The following is a 23793-nucleotide window of genomic DNA, read 5'->3' as shown; positions in this document are numbered from 1 at the left end:
GGGAGGTGTCTGTAACTCAGTATGCAGGAATAACAACTCAAAACAAGAAAAATCTTTCTAAAGTAATCTTTACTGAAGAAAAGATAAGCAGAAACAGATAAAGCACAAGTCTCTTTACAAGCACAGATCTCAGCGAGAACTGTTGGAAAGGGATTTTATGAAATGTCCAGCAACAAGATAGCATATGCAAGAAGGTATAAGTCTCTCAACAAGCACAGAACTCAGCGAGTACTGTTGGTGAGGTATATTGAGAAATGTCCAAAAACAAGTAAGCATATGCAAGTAGGCACAAGACTCTCAACAAAACTCAGGACCTAGTATCTCATCAGAAGTCTTTGATTTTAGCAGTATTAGAAGTATACATCAGTATTACAAGCAGAGGTCTTTGATCTCAGCAACAGTATATGCATACCCATGTATTTCAGCAGAGGTCTTTTTTTCTCAGCAAAAGCAGAAGCATATGTCGGTTTTACAAGCAGAGGTCTTTGGTCTCAGCAGTAGTATAAACATACATCAGTATTACAGACAGAGGTCTTTGGTCTCAGCAGTAGTATATGCATACCAAAGTATTTCAGCAGAGGTCTTTGGTCTCAGCAGAAGCATACATCAGTATTACAGGCAGAGGTATTTGGTTTCAGCAGTAGTATATGCATACCCAAGTATTTCAGCAGAGGTCTTTGGTCTCAGCAATAGCATATGCATACCCAAGTATTTCAGCAGAGGTCTTTGGTCTCAGCAGAAGCATACATCAGTATTACAGGCAGATGTATTTGGTTTCAGCAGTAGTATATGCATACCCAAGTATTTCAGCAGAGGTCTTTCGTCTCAGCAAAAGCATACATCAGTATTACAGGCAGAGGTCTTTGGTCTCAGCAGTAGTATATGCATACCCAAGTATTTCAACAGAGGTCTTTGGTCTCAGAAGAAGCAAAAGCAAAGGTCTTTGATCTCAACAGTAGAGCAGAAACTGGGAAAGCACCTTCCAAGGCAATAACTCAGTGCAGAATGAAGTACTGAGTAGCCTTTTATAGGAACTCCCACACCTGTACCTTTCAGGTGGGAGTTCCTGTAATCAACTACTGTCCCTTTAAATCTGGGCTGCGTGCAGCCATGCGCGCCTAGGGACTCGCAGCTGCTGCTGCTAACAGACTGGTCTCGACGTCTCTCAATGTGGGATGCCGAGATGGATCACTGGGGCCTGTCTTCACTGCAACGGCGGCTAGAAACTCAGCATTAGCCTCAACAGAGGCTGGGTAAGTCAGGGATCCTGACACTGGATTACTTAGTACATAAGATTCCCCAACCACAATTAATGCTAAAACATTAGACCCACACATCACTATTAACCCTTAGCATCCCCTACAATGATACCTTTAGTCAAAAATAGTCTATAATTCCTAAACCCCTATTGCTATGAACACTAAGGGGGATATTTATCAAAGCCTCAATTTTGTTACATTCCCCGGCACCAATACGCTCGCCTAACATCGCCTAACATCGCGGCCACGTATCTCAATACGCTCTCCTTGGTTATAAAAAAGACGGCAAAAGGACGCGCACCAAGTATGGGGCGATGAGCATCGGACTGTTGTTAACTAGCAGTCATCGATTTTGCGTCTATTTGGCGTTTTCCAAACTTGATTTATACCCTGTCACTAAACGTAGCCACTATACTAAAATGTTTAACCCCTATCCCATCGCTCCCTGACCCCACCACAACCTAAATGAAGTTATTAACCCCATACCGCCGCTCCCCGACCACACTGCAACCGAAATACATTTATTAACCCCTATCCCGCTTCTCCCTGACCCCGCTGCAACCTAAATAAACATATTAACCCCTAAACCTCTGGCCTACCACACCACTACCACTAACTAAACCTATTAACCCTTAAACCACCAGCCCCTCACATCGCCAAAAAATAAATTAAGCTATTAACCCCTAAACCCGCTAACTTTAAATTAAAATTACAACATCCCTATCTTTAAATAAATGTAAACTTACCTGTAGAATTAAAATAAACTAATTTAAAATATTAATTAACCTACCCTAACTATTATACTACAATTAAATTAAACTACCAATTAAATAATAAAAAACTCTAACGCTACTCAAATTAATTAAATATACCATTAAACCTTATTAAAAGTACTACATTACCAAAAGAAAAAAAAAACTAAATTACGAAAAAGAAAAAAACACATTATCAAAAATAAAAAAGAATTACACCTAATCTTATAGCCCTATCAAAATAAAACACCCCCCAAAATAAAAAAAACCCTAGTCTACAATAAACTACCAATGGCCCTTAAAAGGGCCTTTTGTGGGGCATTGCCCCAAAGAAACCAGCTCTTTTACCTGTAAAAAAACAACAACACCTCCAACTGTAAAACCCACCACCCAACCAACCAACCCCCAATCCATAACCTAAGCTCCCCAATACCCTGAAAAGGGCATTTGTATCGGCATTGTCCATAAAATGGCATTTATCTCTTTTACATGCCCAGACCCTAATCTCAAAAAAAATCCTCCGAAAAAACCCTTAAATAAACCTAACACTAACCCCCGACTATCCACTTACAGTTATTAAAGTCCCACTTGAAGGATCCATCCAGCCGGCAAGAAGTCTTCATTCAGATGGCCTCTTCGATCTTCATCCAACCGGCAAAATCCTCATCCAGGCGGCAAGAAGTCTTCATCCAGACGGCATCTTCTATCTTCACCCATCCAGCGCGGAGCATGTCCATCCTGAAGACATACGGCACGGAGCATCCTCTTCATGCGGTCGCCGCCATAAATTGGAACTTCAATGCAAATGATGTCATCAGAGATGGCGTCCCTTGCATTCCTATTGGCTGAAAGATTTCAATCTGCCAATAGGATTAGAGCTGCTAAAATCCTATTTGCTGTTCCAATCAGCCAATAGGATTTGAGCAGCACTCATTCTACTGGCTGTTCCAATCAGCCAATAGGATGATAGCTCAATCCTATTGGCCGATTGATAAATATACCCCTAAAGGGTCAATGTATTAAATGCTGGGCGTACATGATTCGCTGTAGCATATGCTTGTATCTGATTGGGATGATTGCAGTCTTTCCCTTCTGTGCAAGATCATCAAATGCTATTAACCCTCAACCCTCTTAATCACAACTATCCATGGAACCCTCAAAACAATTAAAACCCATCTGTTTTCTATTGAACTATGATTAAACCCAATCCCTAAATATAACTTTAAGCAACACTTTACATAATATCCAAATGTAGCAACTCCTGAATAGTGATGTCGCGCATAGTTTCCGGCGAACATAGCATGTTCGCGTTCACCGCGGCAGGCGAACATATGCAATGTTCGATCCGCCCCCTATTCATCATCATTGAGTAATACTTTGACCCTGTACCTCACAGTCAGCAGGCACATTCCAGCCAATCAGCAGCAGACCCTCCCTCCCAGACCCTCCTACCTCCTGGACAGCATCCATTTTAGATTCATTCGGAAGCTGCATTCTTAGGGAGAGGAGAGACAGTGTAGCTGCTACTGATTAATAGGGAAATCGATAGCTAGGCTAGCGTATTCAGTGTCCACTACAGTCCTGAAGGAATCATCTGATCTCTGCTGTAAGGACAGCACCCCAAAAAGCCCTTTTTAGGGCTGCTTTTTTTTTCCTGTGTAATCTATTGCAGTTGCCTGACTGCCAGCGTGTGTGTCAGGCTCACAGCGTATACTGTGCCCACTTGCCCAGTGCCACCACTCATATCTGGTGTAACAGCAGTGTACATTAAAAAAAAAAAACACTTTTTTGACTGTGTTAAATAATAGCAGTCAGTTTCCTTCACACGTGTGCGTTTCAGTGCCTGCCTGCTAGGGCACAGTGTCACCCCAGTGCAACTCATATCTGGTGTAACAGTAGTTTAAATATAAAAAAAAACACTTTTTTGACTGTGTTAAATAATAGCAGTCAGTTTCCTTCACACGTGTGCGTTTCAGTGCCTGCCTGCCAGGGCACAGTGTCACCCCAGTGCAACTCATATCTGGTGTAACAGTAGTGTAGATTTAAAAAAAAAAAAAACTTTTTTGACTGTGTTAAATAATAGCAGTCAGTTTCCTTCATACGTGTGCGTTTCAGTGCCTGCCTGCCAGGGCACAGTGTCACCCCAGTGCAACTCATATCTGGTGTAACAGTAGTTTAAATATAAAAAAACAACCCTTTTTTAAACTGTGTTAAATAATAGCAGTCAGTTTCCTTCACACGTGTGCGTTTCAGTGCCTGCCTGCCAGGGCACAGTGTCACCCCAGTGCAACTCATATCTGGTGTAACAGTAGTTTAAATATAAAAAAAAACACTTTTTTGAGTGTGTTAAATAATAGCAGTCAGTTTCCTTCACACGTGTGCGTTTCAGTGCCTGCCTGCCAGGGCACAGTTTCACCCCAGTGCAACTCATATATGGTGTAACAGTAGTTTAAATATAAAAAAACATAATTTATGTAAGAACTTACCTGATAAATTCATTTCTTTCATATTAGCAAGAGTCCATGAGCTAGTGACGTATGGGATATACATTCCTACCAGGAGGGGCAAAGTTTCCCAAACCTCAAAATGCCTATAAATACACCCCTCACCACACCCACAATTCAGTTTAACGAATAGCCAAGAAGTGGGGTGATAAGAAAAAGTGCGAAGCATATAAAATAAGGAATTGGAATAATTGTGCTTTATACAAAAAATCATAACCACCACAAAAAAGGGTGGGCCTCATGGACTCTTGTAATATGAAAGAAATGAATTTATCAGGTAAGTTCTTACATAAATTATGTTTTCTTTCATGTAATTAGCAAGAGTCCATGAGCTAGTGACGTATGGGATAATGACTACCCAAGATGTGGATCTTCCACACAAGAGTCACTAGAGAGGGAGGGATAAAATAAAGACAGCCAATTCCAGCTGAAAATAATCCACACCCAAATAAAGTTTAATCAAAAAACATAAGCAGAAGAATCAAACTGAAACCGCTGCCTGAAGTACTTTTCTACCAAAAACTGCTTCAGAAGAAGAAAATACATCAAAATGGTAGAATTTAGTAAAAGTATGCAAAGAAGACCAAGTTGCTGCTTTGCAAATCTGGTCAACCGAAGCTTCATTCCTAAACGCCCAGGAAGTAGAAACTGACCTAGTAGAATGAGCTGTAATCTTTGAGGCGGAGTTTTACCCGACTCGACATAGGCATGATGAATTAAAGATTTCTACCAAGATGCCAAAGAAATGGCAGAAGCTTTCTGCCTTTTCCTAGAACCAGAAAAGATAACAATAGACTAGAAGTCTTACGGAAAGATTTCGTAGCTTCAACATAATATTTCAAAGCTCTAACAACATCCAAAGAATGCAACGATTTCTCCTTAGAATTCTTAGGATTAGGACATAATGAAGGAACCACAATTTCTCTACTAATGTTGTTGGAATTCACAACCTTAGGTAAAAATTCAAAAGAAGTTCGCAACACCGCCTTATCCTGATGAAAAATCAGAAAAGGAGACTCACAAGAAAGAGCAGATAATTCAGAAACTCTTCTAGCAGAAGAGATGGCCAAAAGGAACAAAACTTTCCAAGAAAGTAATTTAATGTCCAGATGAATGCATAGGTTCAAACGGAGGAGCTTGAAGAGCTCCCAGAACCAAATTCAAACTCCAAGGAGGAGAAATTGACTTAATGACAGGTTTTATACGAACCAAAGCTTGTACAAAACAATGAATATCAGGAAGAATAGCAATCTTTCTGTGAAAAAGAACAGAAAGAGCAGAGATTTGTCCTTTCAAAGAACTTGCGGACAAACCCTTATCCAAACCATCCTGAAGAAATTGTAAAATTCTCGGAATTCTAAAAGAATGCCAAGAAAAATGATGAGAAAGACACCAAGAAATATAAGTCTTCCAGACTCTATAATATATCTCTCTAGATACAGATTTACGAGCCTGTAACATAGTATTAATCACGGAGTCAGAGAAACCTCTATGACCAAGAATCAAGCGTTCAATCTCCATACCTTTAAATTTAAGGATTTCGAGATCCTGATGGAAAAAAGGACCTTGTGACAGAAGGTCTGGTCTTAACGGAAGAGTCCATGGTTGGCAAGATGCCATCCGGACAAGATCCGCATACCAAAACCTGTGAGGCCATGCTGGAGCCACCAGCAGAACAAACGAGCATTCCTTCAGAATCTTGGAGATTACTCTTGGAAGAAGAACTAGAGGCGGAAAGATATAGGCAGGATGATACTTCCAAGGAAGTGATAATGCATCCACTGCCTCCGCCTGAGGATCCCGGGATCTGGACAGATACCTGGGAAGTTTCTTGTTTAGATGAGAGCCATCAGATCTATTTCTGGAAGTCCCCACAATTGAACAATCTGAAGAAATACCTCTGGGTGAAGAGACCATTCGCCCGGATGTCAACGTTTGGCGACTGAGATAATCCGCTTCCCAATTGTCTACACCTGGGATATGAACCGCAGAGATTAGACAGGAGCTGGATTCCGCCCAAACCAAAATTCGAGATACTTCTTTCATAGCCAGAGGACTGTGAGTCCCTCCTTGATGATTGATGTATGCCACAGGTTGTGACATTGTCTGTCTGAAAACAAATGACCGATCTCTCTCTTCAGAAGAGGCCAAAACTGAAGAGCTCTGAAAATTGCACGGAGTTCCAAAATATTGATCGGTAATCTCACCTCCTGAGATTCCCAAACTCCTTGTGCCGTCAGAGATCCCCACACAGCTCCCCAACCTGTGAGACTTGCATCTGTTGAAATTACAGTCCAGGTCGGAAGAACAAAAGAAGCCCCCTGAATTAAACGATGGTGATCTGTCCACCACGTTAGAGAGTGTCGAACAATCGGTTTTAAAGATATTAATTGAGATATCTTCGTGTAATCCCTGCACCATTGGTTCAGCATACAGAGCTGAAGAGGTCGCATGTGAAAAACGAGCAAAGGGGATCGCGTCCGATGCAGCAGTCATAAGACCTAGAATTTCCATGCATAAGGCTACCGAAGGGAATGATTGTGACTGAAGGTTTCGACAAGCTGTAATCAATTTTAGACGTCTCTTGTCTGTTAAAGACAGAGTCATGGACACTGAATCTACTGGAAACCCAGAAAGGTTACCCTTGTTTGAGGAATCAAAGAACTCTTTGGTAAATTGATCCTCCAACCATGATCTTGAAGAAACAACACAAGTCGATTCGTATGAGATTCTGCTAAATGTAAAGACTGAGCAAGTACCAAGATATCGTCCAAATAAGGAAATACCACAATACCCTGTTCTCTGATTACAGACAGAAGGGCACCGAGAACCTTTGTGAAAAATCTTGGAGCTGTAGCTAGGCCAAACGGTAGAGCCACAAACTGGTAATGCTTGTCTAGAAAAGAGAATCTCAGAACTGATAGTGATCTGGATGAATCGGAATATGCAGATATGCATCCTGTAAATCTATTGTGGACATATAATGCCCTTGCTGAACAAAAGGCAGATAGTCCTTACAGTTACCATCTTGAACGTTGGTATTCTTACATAACGATTCAATATTTTAGATCCAGAACTGGTCTGAAGGAATTCTCCTTCTTTGGTACAATGAAGAGATTTGAATAAAACCCCATCCCCTGTTCCAGAACTGGAACTGGCATAATTACTCCAGCCAACTCTAGATCTGAAACACAATTCAGAAATGCTTGAGCTTTCACTGGATTTACTGGGACACGGAAAGAAAAAATCTCTTTGCAGGAGGTCTCAACTTGAAACCAATTCTGTACCCTTCTGAAACAATGTTCTGAATCCAAAGATTGTGAACAGATTGATCCAAATTTCTTTGAAAAAACGTAACCTGCCCCCTACCAGCTGAACTGGAATGAGGGCCGTACCTCATGTGGACTTAGAAGCAGGCTTTGCCTTTCTAGCAGGCTTGGATTTATTCCAGACTGGAGATGGTTTCCAAACTGAAACTGCTCCTGAGGACGAAGGATCAGGCTTTTGTTCTTTGTTGAAACGAAAGGAACGAAAACGATTGTTAGCCCTGTTTTTTACCTTTAGATTTTTTATCCTGTGTAAAAAAGTTCCTTTCCCACCAGTAACAGTTGAAATAATAGGAATCCAACTGAGACCAAATATTTGTTTCCCTGGAAAGAAATGGAAAGTAAGAGTTGATTTAGAAGCCATATCAGCATTCCAAGTCTTAAGCCATAAAGCTCTTCTGGCTAAGATAGCCAGAGACATAATCCTACATCAACTCTAATAATATCAAAAATGGCATCACAGATGAAATTATTAGCATGCTGTGAGAAGAATAATAATATCATGAGAATCACGATTTGTTACTTGTTGCGCTAGAGTTTCCAACCAAGAAAGTTGAAGCTGCAGCAACATCAGCCAATGATATAGCAGGTCTAAGAAGATTACCTGAACATAGATAAGCTTTTCTTAGAAAAGATTCAATTTTTCTATCTAAAGGATCCTTAAACGAGGTACCATCTGACGTAGAATAGTAGTACGTTTAGCAAGGGGTAGAAATAGCCCCATCAACTTTAGGGATTTTGTCCCAAAATTCTAACCTGTCAGGACGGAACAGGATATAATTGCTTAAAACGTTTAGAAGGAGTAAATGAATTACCCAATTTATCCCATTCCTTAGCAATTACTGCAGAAATAGCATTAGGAACAGGAAAGAACTTTCTGGAATAACCGCAGGAGCTTTAAAAACCTTATCCTAACGTATAGAAATAGTATCAGAGGACTAGAATCCTCTATTTCTAAAGCAATTAGTACTTCTTTAACCCCTTAGTGACCAGAGCACTTTTCATTTTCTGTCCGTTTGGGACCAAGGCTATTTTTACATTTCTGCGGTGTTTGTGTTTAGCTGAATTTTCCTCTTACTCATTTACTGTACCCACACATATTATATACAGTTTTTCTCGCCATTAAATGGACTTTCTAACAATACCATTATTTTCATCATATCTTATATTTACTATAAAAAAATTATAAAATATGAGGAAAAAATGGAAAAAAAACACACTTTTTCTAACTTTGACCCCAAAATCTGTTACATATCTACAACCACCAAAAAACACCCATGCTAAATAGTTTCTAAATTTTGTCCTGAGTTTAGAAATACCCAATGTTTACATCTTCTTTGCTTTTTTTGTAACTTATAGGGCCATAAATACAAGTAGCACTTTGCTATTTCCAAACCATTTTTTTTCAAAATTAGCGCTAGTTACATTGGGACACTGATATCTTTCAGGAATCCCTGAATATCCATTGACATATATATTTTTTTTAGAAGACATCCCAAAGTATTGATCTAGGCCCATTTTGGTATATTTCATGCCACCATTTCACCGCCAAATGCGATCAAATACAAAAAATCATTCACTTTTTCACAATTTTTTTACAAACTTTCAGTTTCTCACTGAAATTATTTACAAACTGCTTGTGCAATTATGGCATAAATGGTTGTAAATTCTTCTCTGGGATCCCCTTTGTTCAGAAATAGCAGACATATATGGATTTGGCATTGCTTTTTGGTAATTAGAAGGCCGCTAAATGCCACTGCGCACCACACGTGTATTATGCCCAGCAGTGAAGGGGTTAATTAGGGAGCATGTAGGAGCTTTTGGGTATTTTTAGCTTTAGTGTAGTGTAGTAGACAACCCCAAGTATTATCTAGGCCCATTTTTTATATTTCATGCCACCATTTCACCGCCAAATGCGATCAAATTAAAAAAAACGTTAAGTTTTTCACAATTTTAGGTTTCTCACTGAAATCATTTACAAACAGCTTGTGCAATTATGGCACAAATGGTTGTAAATGCTTCTCTGGGATCCCCTTTGTTTAGAAATAGCAGACATATATGACTTTGGCGTTGCTTTTTGGTAATTAGAATGCTGCTAAATGCGCTGCGCATCACACGTGTATTATGGCTAGCAGTGAAGGGGTTAATTAGGTAGCTTGTAGGGAGCTTGCAGGGTTAATTTTAGCTTTAGTGTAGAGATCAGCCTCCCACCTGAAACATCAGACCCCCTGATCCCTCCCAAACATCTCTCTTCCCTCCCCTACCCCACAATGTCCCCGCCATCTTAAGTACTGGCAGAAACTCTGCCAGTACTAAAATAAAAGGAAAATTTGGGCTTTTTTGTGAATTTTTTAAGCATATTTACATATGCTTCTGTGTAGGATCCCCCTTAGCCCCCAACCTCACTGATCCCCCACCCAACAGCTCTCTAACCCTCCCCCTCTGACTTAATGTGCGCCATCTTGGGTACTGGCAGCTGTCTGCCAGTACCCATTTTAGTGAAAATATGTTTTTTTATTAAAAAAAAATGTCCCTTTTCTGTAGTGTAGCTTCCCCCCCCAATACCAACCCTCCACCCTTCCAGATCGCTTAGATGCTTTTTTAAAAAAAATGTTTATTTAATTTTTTATTACACTTTTACTCCTAACTTTTTCTGTAGTGTAGCGGTTCCCACCCGCTCCCGCCCCGTGCACGCGCCCGCCCCCCCCCCCCCGTGCACGCGCGCGCCCGTGCGCGCCCCCGAAAGCTCCGCCCCCGCCCCCTCAACCTTACAGAGATGTCCGGTGCAGAGAGGGCCACAGATTGGCTCTCTGCATCGGATGGCCAGAAAGTGTTATTGCAGGATGCCTCAATGTCGAGGCATCACTGCAATAACCGGAAAGCAGCTGGAAGCGAGCAGGATCGCTTCCAGCTGCTTTCCAGACTGAGGACGTGCAGGGTACGTCCTTGGTCGTTAACTGACATTTTTTAGAGGACGTACCCTGCACGTCGTCAGTCGTTAAGCGGTTAAGTAAAGAGCGAATAAATTCCATCTTAAATAAATATGAAGATTTATCAGCATCAATCTCTGAGACAGAATCCTCTGAACTAGAAGAGTCCAAAGAATCAGAATGATGGTGTTCATTTAAAAATTCATCTGTAGAGAGGAGAAGATTTAAAAGACTTTTTACGTTTACTAGAAGGAGAAATAACAGACAAAGCCTTCTTTATGGATTCAGAAAACAAAATCTCATATGTTATCAGGAACATTCTGCACCTTAGATGTTGAGGGAACTGCAAACAGGCAATGGTACATCACTAAAGGAAATATTATCTGCTTTAACAAGTTTGTCATGACAATTAATACAAACAACAGCTGGAGGAACAGATACCATAAGTTTACAGCAGATACACTTAGCTTTGGTAGCTCCAGCACCAGGCAGCGATTTTCCAGAAGTATCTTCTGACTCAGTTTCATCGTGGGACATCTTGCAATATGTAATAGAAAAAACAACATATAAAGCAAAATTGATCAAATTCCTTAAATGACAGTTTCAGGAATGGGAAAAAATGCCAGTGAACAAGCTTCTAGCAACCAGAAGCAATAAATAATGAGACTTAAATAATGAGGAGACAATAGTGACGCCCATATTTTTTTAGCGCCAAATATGACGCCCACATTATTTGGCGCCTAAATGCTTTTGGCGCCAAAAATGACGCCACATCCGGAACGCCGACACCTTTGGCGCAAAAGAACTTAAAAAATGACGCAACTTCCGGCGACACGTATGACGCCGGGAACAGAAAAAAAAATTGCGCCAAAAAAGTCCGCGCCAAGAATGACGCAATAAAATGAAGCAGCCCACAGGGAAAAAAGTCAAATATTTGAGGTAAGACAAAATATGAAAATTTAAAGTATAATCCCAAATATGAAACAGACTTGTCTGGAAATAAGGAAAGTTGAACATTCTGAGTCAAGGCAAATAAATGTTTGAAAACATATATTTAGAACTTTAAAAATAAAGTGCCCAACCATAGCTTAGAGTGTCACAAAAATAAGACTTACTTACCCCAGGACACTCATCTACATATAGCAGATAGCCAAACCAGTACTGAAACGAGAATCAGTAGAGGTAATGGTAATATAAGACTAAATCGTCGATCTGAAAAGGGAGGTAAGAGATGAATCTCTACGACCGATAACAGAGAACCTATGAAATAGATCCCGTAGAAGGAGACCATTGAATTCAATAGGCAATACTCTCTTCACATCCCTCTGACATTCACTGCACTCTGAGAGGAAAACCGGGCTCCAGCCTGCTGCGAGCGCATATCAACGTAGAATCTAGCACAAACTTACTTCACCACCTCCATGGGAGGCAAAGTTTGTAAAACTGAATTGTGGGTGTGGTGAGGGGTGTATTTATAGGCATTTTAAGGTTTGGGAAACTTTGCCCCTCCTGGTAGGAATGTATATCCCATACGTCACTAGCTCATGGACTCTTGCTAATTACATGAAAGAAACCAACACTTTTTTGACTGTGTTAAATAATAGCAGTCAGTTTCCTTCACACGTGTGCGTTTCAGTGCCTGCCTGCCTGCCTGCCAGGGCAGAGTGTCACCCCAGTGCAACTCATATCTGGTGTAACAGTAGTGTAGAGTTTAAAAAAAAAACAACACTTTTTTGACTGTGTTAAATAATAGCAGTCAGTTTCCTTCACACGTGTGCGTTTCAGTGCCTGCCTGCCAGAGCACAGTGTCAACCCAGTGCAACTCATATCTGGTGTAACAGTAGTTTAAATATAAAAAAATAACACTTTTTTGACTGTGTTAAATAATAGCAGTCAGTTTCCTTCACACGTGTGCATTTCAGTGCCTGCCTGCCAGGGCACAGTGTCACCCCAGTGCAACTCATATCTGGTGTAACAGTAGTTTAAATATAAAAAAAAACACTTTTTTGACTGTGTTAAATAATAGCAGTCAGTTTCCTTCACACGTGTGCATTTCAGTGCCTGTCTGCCAGGGCACAGTGTCACCCCAGTGCAACTCATATATGGTGTAACAGTAGTTTAAATATAAAAAAACCAACACTTTTTTGACTGTGTTAAATAATAGCAGTCAGTTTCCTTCACACGTGTGCGTTTCAGTGCCTGCCTGCCAGGGCACAGTGTCACCCCAGTGCAACTCATATCTGGTGTAACAGTAGTGTAGAGTTTTAAAAAAACAACAACACTTTTTTGACTGTGTTAAATAATAGCAGTCAGTTTCCTTCACACGTGTGCGTTTCAGTGCCTGCCTGCCAGAGCACAGTGTCACCCCAGTGCAACTCATATCCGGTGTAACAGTCGTTTAAATATAAAAAAACAACACTTTTTTGACTGTGTTAAATAATAGCAGTCAGTTTCCTTCACACGTGTGCGTTTTAGTGCCTGCCTGCCAGGGCACAGTGTCACCCCAGTGCAACTCATATCTGGTGTAACAGTAGTGTAGATTTAAAAAAAAAAACAACACTTTTTTGACTGTGTTAAATCATTGCAGTCAGTTTCCTTCACACGTGTGCGTTTCAGGGCCTGCCTGCCAGGGCACAGTGTCACCCCAGTGCAACTCATATCTGGTGTAACAGTAGTTTAAATATAAAAAACCAACACTTTTTTGACTGTGTTAAAAAATAGCAGTCAGTTTCCTTCACACGTGTGCGTTTCAGTGCCTGCCTGCCAGGGCACAGTGTCACCCCAGTGCAACTCATATCTGGTATAACAGTAGTGTAGATTTAAAAAAAACCAACACTTTTTTGACTTTGTTAAATAATAGCAGTCAGTTTCCTTCACACGTGTGCGTTTCAGTGCCTGCCTGCCAGGGCAAAGTGTCACCCCAGTGCAACTCATATCTGGTGTAACAGTAGTGTAGATTTAAAAAAAAAAAACAACACTTTTTTGACTGTGTTAAATAATAGCAGTCAGTTTCCTTCACACGTGTGCGTTTCAGTGCCTGCCTGCCAGGGCACAGTGTCACCCCATGCAACTCATATCTGGTGTAACAGTAGTGTAGAGTTTTAAAAAAAAAACAACACTTTTTTGACTGTGTTAAATAATAGCAGTCAGCTTCCTTCACACGTGTGTGTTTCAGTGCCTGCCTGCCTGCCAGAGCACAGTGTCACCCCAGTGCAACTCATATCTGGTGTAACAGTATTTTAAATATAAAAGAAACCAACACTATTTTGACTGTGTTAAATAATAGCAGTCAGTTTCCTTCACACGTGTGCGTTTCAGGGCCTGCCTGCCAGGGCACAGTGTCACCCCAGTGCAACTCATATCTAGTGTAACAGTAGTTTAAATATAAAAAAAACGACACTTTTTTGACTGTGTTAAATAATAGCAGTCAGTTTCCTTCACTCGTGTGCGTTTCAGTGCCTGCCTGCTAGGGCACAGTGTCACCCCAGTGCAACTCATATCTGGTGTAACAGTAGTGTAGATTTAAAAAAAAACACAACACTTTTTTGACTGTGTTAAATCATAGCAGTCAGTTTCCTTCACACATGTGCGTTTCAGTGCCTGCCTGCCAGGGCACAGTGTCACCCCAGTGCAACTCATATCTGGTGTAACAGTAGTTTAAATATTAAAAAAAAACACTTTTTTGACTGTGTTAAATAATAGCAGTCAGTTTCCTTCACACGTGTCGTGTTTTCAGTGCCTGCCTGCCAGGGCACAGTGTCACCCCAGTGCAACTCATATCTGGTGTAACAGTAGTGTAGATTTAAAAAAAACAACACTTTTTTGACTTTGTTAAATAATAGCAGTCAGTTTCCTTCACACGTGTGCGTTTCAGTGCCTGCCTGCCAGGGCACAGTGTCACCCCTGTGCAACTCATATCTGGTGTAACAGTAGTTTAAATATAAAAAAACAACACTTTTTTGACTGTGTTAATTAATAGCATTCAGTTTCCTTCACACGTGTGCGTTTCAGTGCCTGCCTGCCAGGGCACAGTGTCACCCCAGTGCAACTCATATCTGGTGTAACAGTAGTATAGATTTAAAAAAAACAACACTTTTTTGACTTTGTTAAATAATAGCAGTCAGTTTCCTTCACACGTGTGCGTTTCAGTGCCTGCCTGCCTGCCAGGGCACAGTGTCACCCCAGTGCAACTCATATCTGGTGTAACAGTAGTGTAGATTTAGAAAAACAACAACACTTTTTTGACTGTGTTAAATCATAGCAGTCAGTTTCCTTCACACGTGTGCGTTTCAGTGCCTGCCTGCCAGGGCACAGTGTCACCCCAGTGCAACTCATATCTGGTGTAACAGTATTTTAAATATAAAAGAAACAACACTTTTTTGACTGTGTTAAATAATAGCAGTCAGTTTCCTTCACACGTGTGCGTTTCAGTGCCTGCCTGCCAGGGCACAGTGTCACCCAGTGCAACTCATATCTGGTGTAACAGTAGTGTAGAATTAAAAAAAAAAAAAAAACTTTTCTGACTGTGTTAAATAATAGCAGTCAGTTTCCTTCACACGTGTGCGTTTCAGGGCCTGCCTGCCAGGGCACAGTGTCACCCCAGTGCAACTCATATCTGGTGTAACATTAGTTTAAATATAAAAAAAACAACACTTTTTTGACTGTGTTAAATAATAGCAGTCAGTTTCCTTCACACGTGTGCGTTATAGGGCCTGCCAGGGCACAGTGTCACCCCAGTGCAACTCATATCTGGTGTAACATTAGTTTAAATATAAAAAAACAACACTTTTTTGACTGTGTTAAATAATAGCAGTCAGTTTCCTTCACACGTGTGCGTTATAGGGCCTGCCAGGGCACAGTGTCACCCCAGTGCAACTCATATCTGGTGTAACAGTAGTGTAGATTTAAAAAAAAAACAACACTTTTTTGACTGTGTTAAATAATAGCAGTCAGTTTCCTTCACACGTGTGCGTTTCAGGGCCTGCCTGCCAGGGCACAGTGTCACCCCAGTGCAACTCATATCTAGTGTAACAGTAGTTTAAATTTAAAAAACAACACTTTTTTGACTGTGTTAAATAATAGCAGTCAGTTTCCTTCACACGTGTGCGTTTCAGTGCCTGCCTGCCTGCTAGGGCACAGTGTCACCCCAGTGCAACTCATATCTGGTGTAACAGTAGTGTAGATTTATAAAAAAAAAACACTTTTTTGACTTTGTTAAATAATAGCAGTCAGTTTCCTTCACACATGTGCGTTTCAGTGCCTGCCTGCCAGGGCACAGTGTCACCCCAGTGCAACTCATATCTGGTGTAACAGTAGTTTAAATATAATAAAAAAAAAACACTTTTTGACTGTGTTAAATAATAGCAGTCAGTTTCCTTCACACGTGTGCGTTTCAGTGCCTGCCTGCCAGGGCACAGTGTCACCCCAGTGCAACTCATATCTGGTGTAACAGTAGTGTAGATTTAAAAAAAGCAACACTTTTTTGACTTTGTTAAATAATAGCAGTCAGTTTCCTTCACACGTGTGCGTTTCAGTGCCTGCCTGCCAGGGCACAGTGTCACCCTAGTGCATCTCATATCAGGTGTAACAGTAGTGTAGATTTAAAAAAAACAACACTTTTTTGACTTTGTTAAATAATAGCAGTCAGTTTCATTCACTGTGTGCGTTTCAGTGCCTGCCTGTTTGCCAGGGCACAGTGTCACCCAGTGCAACTCATATCTGGTGTAACAGTAGTGTAGAGTTTAAAAAAAAAAACAACACTTTTTTGACTGTGTTAAATAATAGCAGTCAGTTTCCATCACACGTGTGCGTTTCAGTGCCTGCCTGCCAGAGCACAGTGTCAACCCAGTGCAACTCATATCTGGTGTAACAGTAGTTTAAATATAAAAAACCAACACTTTTTTGACTGTGTTAAATAATAGCAGTCAGTTTCCTTCACACGTGTGCGTTTCAGTGCCTGCCTGCCAGGGCACAGTGTCACCCCAGTGCAACTCATATTGGTGTAACAGTAGTGTAGAGTTTTAAAAAAACAACAACACTTTTTTGACTGTGTTAAATAATAGCAGTCAGTTTCCTTCACACGTGTGCGTTTCAGTGCCTGCCTGCCAGAGCACAGTGTCACCCCAGTGCAACTCATATCCGGTGTAACAGTCGTTTAAATATAAAAAAAACAACACTTTTTTGACTGTGTTAAATAATAGCAGTCAGTTTCCTTCACACGTGTGCGTTTTAGTGCCTGCCTGCCAGGGCACAGTGTCACCCCAGTGCAACTCATATCTGGTGTAACAGTAGTGTAGATTAAAAAAAAAAAACAACACTTTTTTGACTGTGTTAAATCATTGCAGTCAGTTTCCTTCACACGTGTGCGTTTCAGGGCCTGCCTGCCAGGGCACAGTGTCACCCCAGTGCAACTCATATCTGGTGTAACACTAGTTTAAATATAAAAAAACAACACTTTTTTGACTGTGTTAAATAATAGCAGTCAGTTTCCTTCACACGTGTGCGTTTTAGTGCCTGCCTGCCAGGGCACAGTGTCACCCCAGTGCAACTCATATCTGGTGTAACAGTAGTGTAGATTTAAAAAAAAAAAACAACACTTTTTTGACTGTGTTAAATCATTGCAGTCAGTTTCCTTCACACGTGTGCGTTTCAGGGCCTGCCTGCCAGGGCACAGTGTCACCCCAGTGCAACTCATATCTGGTGTAACAGTAGTTTAAATATAAAAAAACAACACTTTTTTGACTGTGTTAAATAATAGCAGTCAGTTTCCTTCACACGTGTGCGTTTCAGGGCCTGCCTGCCAGGGCACAGTGTCACCCCAGTGCAACTCATATCTGGTGTAACAGTAGTTTAAATATAAAAAAACAACACTTTTTTGACTTTGTTAAATAATAGCAGTCAGTTTCCTTCACACGTGTGCATTTCAGTGCCTGCCTGCCTGCCAGGGCACAGTGTCACCCCAGTGCAACTCATATCTGGTGTAACAGTAGTGTAGATTTAAAAAAAGCAACACTTTTTTGACTTTGTTAAATAATAGCAGTCAGTTTCCTTCACACGTGTGCGTTTCAATGCCTGCCTGCTAGGGCACAGTGTCACCCAGTGCAACTCATATCTGGTGTAACAGTAGTGTAGATTTAAAAAAAACAACACTTTTTTGACTTTGTTAAATAATAGCAGTCAGTTTCCTTCACACGTGTGCGTTTCAGTGCCTGCCTGCCAGGGCACAGTGTCACCCCAGTGCAACTCATATCTGGTGTAACAGTAGTGTAGATTTAAAAAATAAAAAAAAACCTTTTTTGACTGTGTTAAATCATAGCAGTCAGTTTCCTTCACACATGTGCGTTTCAGTGCCTGCCAGCCAGGGCACAGTGTCACCCCAGTGCAACTCATATCTGGTGTAACAGTAGTTTAAATATAAAAAAAAAAACACTTTTTTGACTGTGTTAAATAATAGCAGTCAGTTTCCTTCACACGTGTGCGTTTCAGTGCCTGCCTGCCAGGGCACAGTGTCACCCCAGTGCAACTCATATCTGGTGTAACAGTAGTGTAGATTTAAAAAACAACACTTTTTTGACTTTGTTAAATAATAGCAGTCAGTTTCCTTCACACGTGTGCGTTTCAGTGCCTGCCTGCCAGGGCACAGTGTCACCCCAGTGCAACTCATATCTGGTGTAACAGTAGTGTAGATTTAAAAAATAAAAAAACACGTTTTTGACTGTGTTAAATCATAGCAGTCAGTTTCCTTCACACATGTGCGTTTCAGTGCCTGCCTGCCAGGGCACAGTGTCACCCCAGTGCAACTCATATCTGGTGTAACAGTAGTTTAAATATAAATAAAAAAAAACACTTTTTTGACTGTGTTAAATAATAGCAGTCAGTTTCCTTCACACGTGTGCGTTTCAGTGCCTGCCTGCCAGGGCACAGTGTCACCCCAGTGCAACTCATATCTGGTGTAACAGTAGTGTAGATTTAAAAAAAGCAACACTTTTTTGACTATGTTAAATAATAGCAGTCAGTTTCCTTCACACGTGTGCGTTTCAGTGCCTGCCTGCCAGGGCACAGTGTCACCCCAGTGCAACTCATATCTGGTGTAACAGTAGTGTAGATTTAGAAAAAAAACAACACTTTTTTGACTGTGTTAAATAATAGCAGTCAGTTTCCTTCACACGTGTGCGTTTCAGTGCCTGCCTGCCAGGGCACAGTGTCACCCTAGTGCATCTCATATCAGGTGTAACAGTAGTGTAGATTTAAAAAAATCAACACTTTTTTGACTGTGTTAAATAATAGCAGTCAGTTTCCTTCACACGTGTGCGTTTCAGTGCCTGCCTGCGAGGGCACATTGTCACCCCAGTGCAACTCATATCTGGTGTAACAGTAGTGTAGATTTAAAAAAAACAACACTTTTTTGACTTTGTTAAATAATAGCAGTCAGTTTCCTTCACACGTGTGCGTTTCAGTGCCTGCCTGCCAGGGCACAGTGTCACCCCAGTGCAACTCATATCTGGTGTAACAGTAGTGTAGATTTATAAAAAAAAAACACTTTTTTGACTATGTTAAATAATAGCAGTCAGTTTCCTTCACACATGTGCGTTTCAGTGCCTGCCTGCCTGCTAGGGAACAGTGTCACCCCAGTGCAACTCATATCTGGTGTAACAGTAGTGTAGATTTATAAAAAAAAAAACACTTTTTTGACTTTGTTAAATGATAGCAGTCAGTTTCCTTCACACATGTGCGTTTCAGTGCCTGCCTGCCAGGGCACAGTGTTACCCCAGTGCAACTCATATCTGGTGTAACAGTAGTTTAAATATAAAAAAACAACACTTTTTTGACTGTGTTAAATAATAGCAGTCAGTTTCCTTCACACATGTGCGTTTCAGTGCCTGCCTGCCTGCTAGGGCACAGTGTCACCCCAGTGCAACTCATATCTGGTGTAACAGTAGTGTAGATTTATAAAAAAAAAACACTTTTTTGACTTTGTTAAATAATAGCAGTCAGTTTCCTTCACACATGTGCGTTTCAGTGCCTGCCTGCCAGGGCACAGTGTCACCCCAGTGCAACTCATATCTGGTGTAACAGTAGTTTAAATATAAATAAAAAAAAACACTTTTTTGACTGTGTTAAATAATAGCAGTCAGTTTCCTTCACACGTGTGCGTTTCAGTGCCTGCCTGCCAGGGCACAGTGTCACCCCAGTGCAACTCATATCTGGTGTAACAGTAGTGTAGATTTAAAAAAAGCAACACTTTTTTGACTTTGTTAAATAATAGCAGTCAGTTTCCTTCACACGTGTGCGTTTCAGTGCCTGCCTGCCAGGGCACAGTGTCACCCAGTGCAACTCATATCTGGTGTAACAGTAGTGTAGATTTAGAAAAAAAACAACACTTTTTTGACTGTGTTAAATAATAGCAGTCAGTTTCATTCACACGTGTGCGTTTCAGTAGCTGCCTGCCAGGGCACAGTGTCACCCTAGTGCATCTCATATCAGGTGTAACAGTAGTGTAGATTTAAAAAAAACAACACTTTTTTGACTTTGTTAAATAATAGCAGTCAGTTTCCTTCACACGTGTGCGTTTCAGTGCCTGCCTGCCTGCCTGCCAGGGCACAGTGTCACCCCAGTGCAACTCATATCTGGTGTAACAGTAGTGTAGATTTAAAAAAAGCAACACTTTTTTGACTTTGTTAAATAATAGCAGTCAGTTTCCTTCACACGTGTGCGTTTCAGTGCCTGCTGCTAGGGCACAGTGTCACCCCAGTGCAACTCATATCTGGTGTAACAGTAGTGTAGATTTAAAAAAAACAACTCTTTTTTGACTTTGTTAAATAATAGCAGTCAGTTTCCTTCACACGTGTGCGTTTCAGTGCCTGCCTGCCAGGGCACAGTGTCACCCCAGTGCAACTCATATCTGGTGTAACAGTAGTGTAGATTTAAAAAATAAAAAAAAACTTTTTTGACTGTGTTAAATCATAGCAGTCAGTTTCCTTCACACATGTGCGTTTCAGTGCCTGCCTGCCAGGGCACAGTGTCACCCCAGTGCAACTCATATCTGGTGTAACAGTAGTTTAAATATAAAAAAAAAACACTTTTTTGACTGTGTTAAATAATAGCAGTCAGTTTCCTTCACACGTGTGCGTTTCAGTGCCTGCCTGCCAGGGCACAGTGTCACCCCAGTGCAACTCATATCTGGTGTAACAGTAGTGTAGATTTAGAAAAAAAAACAACACTTTTTTGACTGTGTTAAATCATAGCAGTCAGTTTCCTTCACACATGTGCGTTTCAGTGCCTGCCTGCCAGGGCACAGTGTCACCCCAGTGCAACTCATATCTGGTGTAACAGTAGTGTAGATTTAAAAAATAAAAAAACACTTTTTTGACTGTGTTAAATCATAGCAGTCAGTTTCCTTCACACATGTGCGTTTCAGTGCCTGCCTGCCAGGGCACAGTGTCACCCCAGTGCAACTCATATCTGGTGTAACAGTAGTTTAAATATAAATAAAAAAAACACTTTTTTGACTGTGTTAAATAATAGCAGTCAGTTTCCTTCACACGTGTGCGTTTCAGTGCCTGCCTGCCAGGGCACAGTGTCACCCCAGTGCAACTCATATCTGGTGTAACAGTAGTGTAGATTTAAAAAAGCAAGACTTTTTTGACTTTGTTAAATAATAGCAGTCAGTTTCCTTCACACGTGTGCGTTTCAGTGCCTGCCTGCCAGGGCACAGTGTCACCCCAGTGCAACTCATATCTGGTGTAACAGTAGTGTAGATTTGGAAAAAAAACAACACTTTTTTGACTGTGTTAAATAATAGCAGTCAGTTTCATTCACAAGTGTGCGTTTCAGTGCCTGCCTGCCAGGGCACAGTGTCACCCTAGTGCATCTCATATCAGGTGTAACAGTAGTGTAGATTTAAAAAAATCAACACTTTTTTGACTGTGTTAAATAATAGCAATCAGTTTCCTTCACACGTGTGCGTTTCAGTGCCTGCCTGCTAGGGCACATTGTCACCCCAGTGCAACTCATATCTGGTGTAACAGTAGTGTAGATTTAAAAAAAACAACACTTTTTTGACTTTGTTAAATAATAGCAGTCAGTTTCCTTCACACGTGTGCGTTTCAGTGCCTGCCTGCCAGGGCACAGTGTCACCCCAGTGCAACTCATATCTAGTGTAACAGTAGTTTAAATATAAAAAAACAACACTTTTTTGACTGTGTTAAATAATAGCAGTCAGTTTCCTTCACACATGTGCGTTTCAGTGCCTGCCTGCCTGCTAGGGCACAGTGTCACCCCAGTGCAACTCATATCTGGTGTAACAGTAGTGTAGATTTATAAAAAAAAAACACTTTTTTGACTTTGTTAAATAATAGCAGTCAGTTTCCTTCACACATGTGCGTTTCAGTGCCTGCCTGCCAGGGCACAGTGTTACCCCAGTGCAACTCATATCTGGTGTAACAGTAGTTTAAATATAAAAAAACAACACTTTTTTTACTGTGTTAAATAATAGCAGTCAGTTTCCTTCACACATGTGCGTTTCAGTGCCTGCCTGCCTGCTAGGGCACAGTGTCACCCCAGTGCAACTCATATCTGGTGTAACAGTAGTGTAGATTTATAAAAAAAAAAACACTTTTTTGACTTTTTTAAATAATAGCAGTCAGTTTCCTTCACACATTTGCGTTTCAGTGCCTGCCTGCCAGGGCACAGTGTCACCCCAGTGCAACTCATATCTGGTGTAACAGTAGTTTAAATATAAATAAAAAAAAACACTTTTTTGACTGTGTTAAATAATAGCAGTCAGTTTCCTTCACACGTGTGCGTTTCAGTGCCTGCCTGCCAGGGCACAGTGTCACCCCAGTGCAACTGATATCTGGTGTAACAGTAGTGTAGATTTAAAAAAAGCAACACTTTTTTGACTTTGTTAAATAATAGCAGTCAGTTTCCTTCACACGTGTGCGTTTCAGTGCCTGCCTGCCAGGGCACAGTGTCACCCCAGTGCAACTCATATCTGGTGTAACAGTAGTGTAGATTTAGAAAAAAAACAACACTTTTTTGACTGTGTTAAATAATAGCAGTCAGTTTCATTCACACGTGTGCGTTTCAGTGCCTGCCTGCCAGGGCACAGTGTCACCCCAGTGCAACTCATATCTGGTGTAACAGTAGTGTAGATTTAAAAAAAGCAACACTTTTTTGACTTTGTTAAATAATAGCAGTCAGTTTCCTTCACACGTGTGCGTTTCAGTGCCTGCCTGCCAGGGCACAGTGTCACCCCAGTGCAACTCATATCTGGTGTAACAGTAGTGTAGATTTAGAAAAAAAACAACACTTTTTTGACTGTGTTAAATAATAGCAGTCAGTTTCATTCACACGTGTGCGTTTCAGTGCCTGCCTGCCAGGGCACAGTGTCACCCTAGTGCATCTCATATCAGGTGTAACAGTAGTGTAGATTTAAAAAAAAAAACACTTTTTTGACTTTTTTAAATAATAGCAGTCAGTTTCCTTCACACGTGTGCGTTTCAGTGCCTGCCTGCCTGCCAGGGCACAGTGTCACCCCAGTGCAACTCATATCTGGTGTAACAGTAGTGTAGATTTAAAAAAAGCAACACTTTTTTGACTTTGTTAAATAATAGCAGTCAGTTTCCTTCACACGTGTGCGTTTCAGTGCCTGCCTGCCAGGGCACAGTGTCACCCCAGTGCAACTCATATCTGGTGTAACAGTAGTGTAGATTTGGAAAAAAAACAACACTTTTTTGACTGTGTTAAATAATAGCAATCAGTTTCCTTCACACGTGTGCGTTTCAGTGCCTGCCTGCTAGGGCACATTGTCACCCAGTGCAACTCATATCTGGTGTAACAGTAGTGTAGATTTAAAAAAAAAAAACACTTTTTTGACTTTGTTAAATAATAGCAGTCAGTTTCCTTCACACGTGTGCGTTTCAGTGCCTGCCTGCCAGGGCACAGTGTCACCCCAGTGCAACTCATATCTAGTGTAACAGTAGTTTAAATATAAAAAAACAACACTTTTTTGACTGTGTTAA

Source organism: Bombina bombina, chromosome 1 (genome assembly GCF_027579735.1).
Source record: "Bombina bombina isolate aBomBom1 chromosome 1, aBomBom1.pri, whole genome shotgun sequence".
Taxonomy (NCBI): domain Eukaryota; kingdom Metazoa; phylum Chordata; class Amphibia; order Anura; family Bombinatoridae; genus Bombina; species Bombina bombina.
Note: the sequence above shows the minus strand (reverse complement) of the source record.